This window comes from Furipterus horrens, unplaced genomic scaffold (assembly GCF_987537825.1).
Source record: "Furipterus horrens unplaced genomic scaffold, mFurHor1.1.pri manual_scaffold_10, whole genome shotgun sequence".
NCBI classification, from domain to species: domain Eukaryota; kingdom Metazoa; phylum Chordata; class Mammalia; order Chiroptera; family Furipteridae; genus Furipterus; species Furipterus horrens.
The window spans coordinates 36,959,220-36,970,463 of NW_028327180.1; the positions used below are offsets into that span (position 1 = coordinate 36,959,220).

General features: G+C 48.6%; 1 long non-coding RNA gene across 1 annotated transcript; it reads right to left on the minus strand.

Annotated features, from left to right (window-relative positions):
• Window positions 1-5,463: 5,463 nt before the first annotated feature.
• LOC149999541 (uncharacterized) lies at window positions 5,464-11,148 on the minus strand. The gene is made up of 4 exons (XR_016513463.1): window positions 10,853-11,148; window positions 8,265-8,688; window positions 7,304-7,390; window positions 5,464-5,781 (listed from the first exon to the last, which is right to left on the minus strand). It is a non-coding gene; the product is annotated as an uncharacterized LOC149999541 (long non-coding RNA).
• Window positions 11,149-11,244: the final 96 nt, after the last annotated feature.

An 11,244-nucleotide genomic window follows, 5' to 3' on the forward strand; every position in this document is an offset into this window, starting at 1 on the left:
TGACATGTGTCCACCACTACAATGTCATACAGAGTGGTGTCACAGTCCTGAAACCCTCTGTGCTCTGCCTATGTATCCCTCTGCTCCCCTGGTACCCACATCTTCTATTCCTGTTTCCACAGTGTTGGCCTTTTCCAAAATGTCCTAGAGTTGAAATCATATAGTATATATAGCTTTTCAGACTGGCTTCCTTCACTCAGTAATATACATTTATGATTTCTCCACATTTTTTTGTGGTTTGATAGCTCATTTCTTTTCAGTGCTGAATGACATTCTGTTATCTGAATGGACCACAGTTTATTTATCCATCACCTACTGAAAGGCATCTTGATCGCTCTCATGTGTGGCCATTATAAGCAAAGCTGCCATAAACACCCTGTGCAATTTGTGTGTGGATGTTTTCCTTTGGTTTTACATCTGCAAGGCACCAAACATCCCCGGCAGGTTTTTCCAGTCATGAAGTCCAAGGTGGTAACTCAAGTGGGGCTGCCCGAACTTGTCCAAATTTCTCTCCTGTGCACATAGCTCTCAAATGATGAAAACGCACCATTTGGCCTAATACACACCCTCGCCAAGCAAGCCCTGACTCGGCCAGTGCAACCTTGGGGGTGGGAGTGGGGAGCAAGAGCAGGGGCTTGAACACGGGCTCCATGTGTGTCCACACCACTAATCCTGCTCACCGGTGGAAATGAAGTTAAACATGTCAGCCACTGTGGGAAAGTCAGCAGTTCCTCAAAAAAGCCAAACTTAGAGAGTTACCTCTGTCCCAGCAACTCCACTGCTCGATACGTACCCCAAATAACCAAAAACAGATGTTCAAATCAAAATGTGTTCACAACTGTTCATAGTAGCATGATTGACAACAGCCAAAAGGAGAAATAGCAGGTGGACAGACAAACACAACGTGGTTCATCCATACACTGGACTCAACCAGTGACACCATAACATGGAAGGACCTTGAACACATGGTGCTCAGTGACAGAAACCAGACACAAAAGGCCACAAAGCGTGCAATTCCATTTACGTAAAATGTCCAGAACAACCAAATCCGCAGAGATAGCAAGTGGGTTAGTGTCAGGGGCTAGGGAGGGAATGGGAGAGTGAGTGCTCATGGGGACAGAGCCTCTTTTTAGGGTGATGGAAAGTTGGAACTAGGTAGAGGTGATGCTTACACAGCATTACAAATGTACTCAATGCCGCTGAATTGTTCACTTAAAAATTATTAATTTGCCCTGGCTGGTGTGGCTCAGTGGATTGAGTGCCTGCCTGAAAACCAAAAGGTCACTGGTTCGATTTCCCGTCAGGGAACATGCCTGGGTTGTGGGCCAGGTCCCCAGTTGGGGGCATGAGAGAGGCAACAGGTTGATGTAGCTCTCAAATGTGGATCTTTCTCTCCCTCTCTTTCTCCTTCTCTTGTACTGTAAAAATAAATAAATAAAATCTTTAAAAAAAATCAATTCTATGTTATGTGAATTTCACCTCAATTTAATTTTATTTCTTAAAGATTTTATTTATTTATTTTTAGAGAGAGGGGAAGGTAGGGAAAAAGAGAGGGAGAGAAAAATCATGAGAGACAGAGACAGAGACAGAGGTCAATCCATTGCTTCTGGGGGTGAACTCACAACCCAGGCTTGTGCCTTGAACTGAAATCAACTATCGATCTTAAGCTTTGTGATGTGACACCCAGCCAAGCCACACCCAGTCAGGACATTCATCTCAATTTAAAAAATAAAGGTTTGTGCTCAAAGCAACTTTACTCTCAGATGGTTCACACCCTATGATGGCCCACCACTCAGCCACTCTGTGCTGGCCACAGAGATGGGCCCAAATAACAATAAAGGCCCAAGTATAGCACCTGCTGGGACTGAACCAGACCCCAATTCTCCAATTTCCTGAGATGAGTCTCATTTGAACAACTGAAGCCCACCTGAGTGCCCGGAACCATACTAAGGCCTGACCTGCATTATCTGGTTCTATCCTGCTTTCCTTCCTGGAGAAGGTCAAGTCATGCAGGCAGGAGGTATCCTCCCTAGGGATCAAGGACTCTGCAGACCAGGCACTTCATCTCCACACGGTGTGACCCTGGTCCCCACCTTTAGAGGCAATATTGAGGCTCGGGGTGGTGAAACAGCTCCTGAAATTACCCACTACTCCCAGGACCCCATCCAGGTCAGTCTGTTCCTCTCTGAGGAGCCCACTGTGCACCAGGCACTGGGGACATAAGTACACATTCAGTAGGGTGTGGATCCAGCTGAGGATCTGGGGAGTGATTTTAATTCCTGCCTCAATTTCCCCACCTAGAATCTGGTGGACCTCCAGGGGTGGCCACTGTCTAACCAGTATCTGAAATTCTGTTGCCTCCCCTGAGTCCAGGCCTTGGTGTCCACCACCACCCAGCCTGGTCTGCAAGGGGCTGAAATCTCTATCCACCTCCCTTCCTCCAATGGCAAAGTGAAGGGAGGCACAACTGTCCTGCCTGGCGGGTGAACTTTTTTGATGTGGGGTGGCCTGAACCAAGTCAGCTATGGGTGGCCAGGCCTGCCTGGCGACAGGGCATGTGAGCCTGGGGTAATGCAGGCCAGCAGCACACACTTTGACCTAATGACCCCCGCATGGTGTCTCTGGGGAATACAGCCTAGGAGGGTGCTAACAAGTCCTATGGCTTGGCCAGCAGGTGGTTCCAGGATAGGATATAAAGTCCCAAAATGCTGTCTGGCTTCAGAAAACAAAAGGAAAAAGAAGTTCCTGGGACATCTAATTTAAAACAAGCAAACAAACAAGTGGGGACAAAAGAAGGAATGCTCGGAATGTGGCCAGGTCCCCTTCAGGGTTCGCTGACCCTATAGGACCTGAGGCTACCCCAGGCTCTGGGCTCTGTGGGAGGGAGCAAAGAAAATTATTAACACTAAGGAATTTTGCCGTCTTTACTGGCATAGAGATAACTCCCTCCAGCGGCTTTGCTGTAAATGGCATTTGGGGGTCTGGGTGGGGAGCCCATGGGGTTTGAATTCTTGGGTGTGAAAGAACCCCATGGAAGGTTCCAGGGACAAAAGCTTCACAGGGAGAAATAATCATGAATTCCGCAGGTTGTTGGAGGAATATGGGCATTTACAGCAGTGTTTTTGAGCCTTGGCCTGGTTGTGCCGAGGCCCCTCTCCCGGAACCCTACACAATGTCTGGAAATGACACAACATTCCACGCTTTGAAGATAAACAGCAGCAGCATTTGCTATGTTTGTTTTCATGGTTGGACCCGTTTTATCTTCAGCAAAAAGGAAGGAGCCTGTGCTTGCCCAACTAATTCTAGACTTTTCCTCCAGGATCATGCCCAGGAATTTAAATTCTGTTAGCTGGACAGAGAAGCTGAGGCAGGGGAGGAAAATGTGGCTTTCTTAAAAAAAAAAAAAAAATAAGATGTAGATTTTAGGGAAAGATTTTCATAATCTCGGTCTTTCTGGGTTTTTCTTGCTGTCTGTTGAACTGTGCTGTTTGATAGGAGATCCCTGGGCACTGGGCTGGTCATAGGTTTCAGGTCTGGAGACTCAGGAGAGGCCGCAGGTCCCAGGTCAGGTGGGCGGGGGAGGGCTCCTGGATCCTCTGGAATGTGGGGTGGGGCAGCAAGGAATGTTGTGCCTGACCCCTGTCGTCCCTGACTGGACACTCAGATTTAGGGCTGGACATGACTGTGTGCCCCCAGCATATTCTGAGTTCAAAGAAACCAGGGCAGGGGCCCAAGGAAGGGGGCATTGCCTGTGTGAAGAGGAGGCCCCAGCTTCCTCCTTGCAGTCTGACCTGGAAAGGGTATGAAACTGTCAGCACCAACAACCTGGCACGAGTTGAAGATGTTTCCAGAATTTCAGCTGGAAAAGATGAGAAAGTTCTGGAGATGGATGGTGGTGACCGCTGCACAGCAATGTGAATGTGCTTAATGCCACTGAGCTGTACGATTGAAAAATGGTGAAAAGAATAAATTTTATGTCATGCATATTTTACAGTGAAAAAATATTAGTTTCATAGGAAATGTTAATATCATCTGGAAGGTTTCAGGATATAAAATAAGAGGAAGGGAGAACCTGCCTAACAAGGAAGCAAGTCTCACGTTGGTGAACAGACTCAAGCTACAAAATAAAATTCAAAGCCCTTGTTCAATGTAATACCCTCCAACACACTAGCAGTTGTGCCTCTGGATTACTGGGGACAATTTGTTTCCTCTTCTGCTCTATTTTTGAGTGTTTTGCTACACTAACATGACTGAGTTTGTTGTTAAATACAAAATGCATCATGGAAAAATGAACACAAAAGGGCTGAGGACCATTTAAAACACAAAGGATGGAAGATGTGAAGATGCAAAGATGAATAGCAGTTGGTAGCATGACACTACTTTACAAAACACACAAAAAATGACTGCATTGTCCCCACACATCCCATGTAGGAGAATAGGCCTTGGAAATGTCTGGGAGCAATCTAGGAGCAAACAGAACTTGGAACAGCAGGAATGTGCAAGGAATAGAGCAGAGGAGCTTTGCACGTTTACTTTATATTCTAGGTGTGTGTGAATTGGTTACAACGATACTTAGTTTTTAACCAATGTTTAGAAAGTATTAGCATGATTGGGATTATATGTGTTATATAAGTATGTATTCAATATGCATATATATACACATATGCAGACACGTGTACATATACACATCTACATCACATATTTGCTTATTTTCCATACAGAATAAATAGATATAGGAAATATGAAAGGAAGGCCTCTGATGTTAAAGGTACTTACTGCTGACTTGCAAGGCAGAGTTTACACGTAATTTTAGTTTTCTTCTATTTGGTTATCTAATTGTTTACAATGAGCATTTAACATACATACATACATTTTAAACTCAATAAGAAAAATATGTAGAAAACCCTCAGGAACAAAAAGAAACCCCTTCCCCATCAGCAATCATTCCCCATCCCCTTCCCTGGCCCCTAACAATCACTTATCCACTTCCTATCTCTGTAGATTTACCTGTTCTGGACATTTCACATAAATGGATCACAAACTGTGTGGCCTTTTGTGTCTGGCTTCTCTGATTAAGCTTCATGTTTCAAGGTCCATCCACATTGTAGTGACTGTCATTGTTTCGCTCCTTTTCACAGCCAAGTAATATTCCAGGGTATAGCTGGACCATATTCACCCATTGATGAATACTCGTTCTTACCTTGTGGCTGTTGTGAATCATGCTGCTGTGAACATTTGTGTACAATTTTATGTGGACATGCTTTTTTTTTTCATAAATATTTTATTTCTTTCTAGAGAGAGGAGAAGGGAGGGATAAAGAGAGAGAGAAACATCAATTAGCTGCTTCTCACAAGTGCCCCAACCGGGGACTGAACCTGCAACCCAGGCATTTGCCCCGACTGGGAATGGAACTGGTGACCTTTTGGTTTGTGGGACAACACCCAACCAACTGAGCCACACCAGTCAGGGCAGGACATGTGTTTTTATTTCCCTTGGAGTGAAATTCCTACGATGAAATTACTGGGTCAGACAGTAACTCTATGTTCATTCACCCTTTGGATCACAGTGGCTGCCCCATTTCACAACCTAGCAGCTGTAGACTAGGGTCCCAACCCCTCCATGTCCTTGTCCACCACTGTGACCACCACATCAACAGTGGCCATCCTCGGTATGAGGCATCATCTCACTGTGGATTTGGTCAGCATTTCCTTGATGGCTCATGGTGTTGAGCATCTTGTCATGGTCTTGTTGGTCATTTGTCTGTCTTCTTTGCAGAAATATCTGTTCAGAATTGCAAGCACTTGGAGTCAGTGGCCTGGCCCCTTCCCCTCCCTCCCATCCTCCCAGGCTTCCAGGCAGCCACAAGCAGAAATCCCTCTTTGAACTCGCATCTAAGCAGCCCCGACACCCTGACCCATCAAAAACGAGGACAAATTGGTGACACAGTGTCTTCACTACAAGAAGGGGTGGCTTCTTTGGAACCAGGGCACCAAACAATTGCATGTTCAGACTGAGATGAGGGACATCATTCATCTTGACCCCCATATTGATCATCAGGAGACTCACCCAGGCAGATGGCCCTGAGGCCATCCAAACCAGCTGCCTGAGACTCCAGATCAAGTGTCTGTTCCTGCTATAAACTATTGATACCAGCAATGTCACCACTGTGAGGCTGGCTGTCTTGGGTTTCATATGTTACCTGTTATGAAACACAAGGGCCCCTCTTTCTTGTGCCCTTGAGTCCTATCTGCCTGCCTGGCGGGGGGGGGGGGGGGTGATGTGCATTCCTTCCAGTGCACCTGGATCCTTCCAGAATTATCTTCTTACCAGGATTCCACTCAACCTCTGGGGGGTGTGGTGGGCGGTCATCTGCAGAGGACTCAGGGGCTTTATTTAAACTCAGGTGACATTGGATAAGTAACTTCCTCTGGGTGGCCATCCTGGGCACTGTGGCATGTAGAACAGCATCCCTGGCCCCCAACCACTTGATGCCAGGAGCACCCCCAGTGTGACAACCACAGATGTCATCAGATGTTGCCTAGTATCCAAGTGGAGGGGCAAAAAGAATCTCCTGGTGAGAAAAGCTACTTTACTGGATGTAGTTAAAGGCTCTGTTGCAGTGACCAGGATGGGGCTGGGGTTCCTACCCCTTAGTGAGTAAGGACTTAGGTCTCTGCTCCTGCCCTGGTGAGGACACACCAGGCAGCCCAGAGCCCCTGCTTGGCCCTGTCCCGGATGGCGCCCATGGCCCCATGACCCTGTGGACAGGCAGGCAGCCGAGTGAACAGACGGCCACGGGATCACTTACAGCCCAGCTCACATTCCCTCTCCTATCAAGACATCTTCCTTTTCATAAATTTTGCAAGGGCTGCTGAAGCAAGCCAACTTTCCTGTCACCAGGTGAAGCTGCCAGCCCGGGGAGGACAGCCACTGTCCACCTGCCTGATCACACTTCTCAGAGGCAGAATAAGTGTCCTGTGGCTGCCATGACCAAGAGCCATAACTGGGTGACTTAAAACAACACATTTTTACTCTTCCTGTTCAGGAGTCCAGAAGTCCAAGACCAAGGTGCTAGCATGTTTGTTGTTTCTGGAGGCTGTGAGGGGGCATCATGCTGGTGTTGCTAGCAACCTTGGAGTCCTGCACTGGTGACCTCATCACCCCAGTCTTTGTCTCCTGTTGTCATGAGGCCTCTCCTTTGTTTGTATGCAAATCTCCCTCTTTTTATAAGGATACCAGTCATTGCATTAGGGCAACCCCACTCCAGTGTGACTTCATCTTAACCAATTATATCTGCACAGACCCTATATCCAAGCAAGGTCACATTCACGGACGCGGGGGCAGGGGTGATGGTGGTCAGGGCATGGAGACATCTTTTCGGAGATTCAACCTGTAAGAGATAAAGAAGCCAGTGACTCTCAAACCAGTAGGAGATAATTAACAGATGAATCATGAAAAAGGGGAGAGGAAATGACATTCCGAAGCTTGACACATATATCTCTGGGATCAAAAGGAGGAAGATTGTCATCACCAAACACAGAGAAATGGGAAGATGTAGCTAGATAACTTTGCAAATAAATTGGAGACAGACCTATAACTAGATTACCCTTAGTAAATTACACCCTGAGTTAAGTAGTTAATCGCATTAGATTGTGAACCTGGATTAACCAGTAATGGAGAAAAGGGGGAGGAGGGGAGAGGGGGAGCTAACCGCATTAGTATAAAACCAGTTTACTTTGTCTACTTCGTGCCCACATACCCCTGGCTAGCTGTGCGCCCGCTCAACTCTGCAGACTCGTGAATAAAAGCCTCATCTTGCTGCTGAAGTCCTGTGTCCTGCCGTTTTATTGTAAGCATTTCTCACAAACCCATGACAGCGCCCTTGTGGTTCCTTCCTCCACACTCTCCCAACTCTCCAGTAGCTAGCCCTCCCCCACCAAATTAAATGTAGCTGCTCTGTGAGGCTGCCCTGCCTGTCCCAGCCCCTTCCTGTCTTTCTCTCTGGCCACTTCCTGCAGAGCCCATTGCAGCCTCCTGCTGATGTTTGCTGCCCTCAATTTTGTGTTTACTGTCCATCTTCCCTGAGGCCTCAGCTTCCTGCATGTCCAGTGCCCAGCAGGAGCCACGACAGGACCTTGGGCCATTTGGGCCCTTGGCCTATGTCTCCACCATTACTGCTTGGCAAAAAGACCCCTGGCCCACCCCTCTTTGTGGGCTGCACACGGTGACCCACTCCTGAGAGGATGGTTAGGGGAGGGACTTACCAGTGAGAAGCCTAACAGGCACAGGGGCCAGGAGACAGGGTCAGCGCCAGCCCTGTGGAGCCATGGGGACAGCAGGGGCCCTGATGACGTTATGACGTGTCAGTGCTTCGTTCCTTTTCATGGCTGAGTAATACTTCACTGTGTGAATGGGCCACTTGTATTTGTCTGTTCATCTGTTGATGAACACTGGGGTTGTTTCCACTTTTTTGGCTGCTGTGAACACACCTGTACAAGTGTTGGTGTGTTTCGTTTCTCTTGAGCACATACCTAGGAGAAGTGTTGTTGGGTCAGGCGGTCACTCTATGTGGACTCTGTTGGAGAGGCCAGACTGTTTGCCCTGGGGAAGGCAGAGCAGTCTGGGTCAAACTCAGGGAGGTCGTCTTACAGGCTGAGAGGCTCAGGCAGCTGACTCAACCTCTCTGGTCTATGGAAAGAAAGTGATAGTATTTTACACTCAGAAGATTAAAGAGTTAAAACTGGGAGGCGCCCATCACTACAGGAGCTCCCAGAAGGTGTAGATCAGGCAGGCTGGGGGTGGGGTGGTGCTGGAGGTAACCCAGCACTAGTTCAAAGGCAGGGCCTGGGGAGAGGGTGGGTTCCTAGGGGGAGGGGTAAGACAGGCTGGTTTGGGTGGATAAGGGCTGGGGAGTTTGCAGATGGTCTGAAGGCCTGGGACTGGAGAAGGGAGAGGCTGAGCCCTGGATGTATGGGGTCTAGGATAAGACCCTTGAGAGGTGACCACGACAATTCAGAGGAAGCAAGTTGGGGGCCCCTCTTCCCACCTAGCAGAGACAGAGGGCTGGGCAGGGCTTGGAAGGGATGGTGGAGGAAGAGGCCTGGGGCCTAATTGGAGGAGGGAGACTGGCTCCTCCTAATTGGAGTCTTGGAGCTGGGGAGTCAGCTGTTCCCTGATGGACCCAGGCTGGAGGCAGATTCTGAATATTCTTAGGCCAGAGAGAGTTCCAGGAGATCCAGGAGGGGCTCCAGGACACTCAGCTGGGATGGGGATGGAGAGGGGTTCCAGTTTTGGAGGGACTGGGAGTAACTTCTTTGATTCCCTCCACCCCCCTGCTCAATCCAACAGAAATGTGGGAAAAAGTTCAGAGAATCAGGGAGGTCTTCAAGGGAAGGGGAGATGTGGAGTGACTTGTCCAAGCCCAAGCCCAAACCTTGAAATCCTCCCCGCCGAGCCTTTTGTAATCAAGTCATTGAATAAACAAATACTTGTCTAAATCCAAAACTATTAAAGCATTTCCATTTGAAACAGGAAGGTAAACCCACAGGAGGTGTAGAGTGACTAGCCTGGCTCTGCTCGTACATTTTAACAAAGGGGTAAACTGAGGCACCCCCCCCCCATCCCAATCTGATCTGGGAAGGGGATGGAGGCCCTGCAGGTCCTTCCCATCAGAGCTTGGGTTACCAGCTCTCCACCCCATGTGGTTCCCACCACCTCCCTTGCTCCTGCCACAGGGAGTATCATTTTCAAAATTATCAAACAATTGCAAGGTGAGCATGCAGTCCGCTAACCCTGAATCATTCATGAGTGAAGCAGCTGGCTGGCAAGACTAGGATGAAAGAAAGCACTGAGAAGGAAAAAGGAAGACAAAGAAGGCTGGCTTGCCCCTAAATAAATGAGAGGGAGGGATCTAATTCTCAATAATGGGCCCTAAGTATTGGTAACCGTGAGGACCCCTGGGAGCTTCACTGCAATCATGAAGGCCCCACCAAGCAACCTTTTGTCACTGGTCCAAGTTTCAGATGGTGTGGTGGGCTGACTATGATTCCCCCAAAACGTTACATTCACATCCTAATCCCTGAACCTGTGAGCATGACTTTATTAGGGAAAGGGGTCTTGAGGTGAGATCTTCCTGGATTATCCTCGTAGGGCCTAACTCCGATGAGAAGTGACACACAAAGAAGGAATAGAGAGAATGAGGGAGAAAACAGAAAATAACCATGCGACTAGAGACTAGAATGATGTGTCTACAAACCAAGAGCCTGGAGCATCTGGAGGGAACATGGCCCTGTTAACACCTTGATTTCAGAATTCTGGCCTTCAAAATGACAGAATAAAGGAGTTGTGCACCTAAGCCATGACAGCCTTCTGGCTCAAAGACTCCTGGACAGAGTCCAGTCCCTCCAGGCCCTGAGACTTGTTCCCCAGCCTATGGGCAATCGCTGGTGAAATGAAACCAACCTGAGAGGCAGGGAAAGAGAAATGTCATTGTTACTCTCTCTAGGCTGGTGCTAATTAAAAATCCACTCTTCAGCACGGACATATAGTAAACTATAATAACAGCTTCCTCTGTTTATTGAACTTCTCCGCACCGGGAACCTTGCCAAGCCTGCAATGCCTATCAGCTCCTGGTCCTTCCAACAGGGCTGGGGAACCCAAACAACAGGCAGCCTTACTAGCTTTGCCCTCTTTGACCTCATGTAGACACCCTTTCCCCACCCACATGGCCCTAGTTTCCCATCACCTCTCCAAAGGGCACACCAGCCAGGCACAACCCTGTTCAACTTTTGGAATCAGCGCTCTTGGGAATATTTTTAGGGTGTTGTTTCCTGCAACTGGGATGAAGACGCACCCTGTACTGTTTACCCGTGTGCACGCCGGCATCCCCCTCCCCCGCCTCAGTTTCTTCGTGTGCAGGGTGGGCGGCAACCCCTGTGCACCCCGGGCCTCAGTTTCCTCATCCCTCCAGTCAGGGTGCGGGACTGCGCTCCGCCTTAGCTGCGCTGAAACAAAGGACGAGCAGGATCGATCCCTGAGCACATCGAGCTTGCAGGGTTGGTGGCTAACAGTGGGGACTGAGGCCTGGAGCTTCTGGGACGTATTAAGCGGCCTCTGCCTCTTCCTCCCCACCCGCTAACGTCTCAATTTGTATCAGACTTTTCTGTCACGTGCCCACAAGCAATATGGAGCCTCATAGGTGTCCTGCCCGTCTCCAAAATGGCGGCACGCCATCCTGCGCTCTCA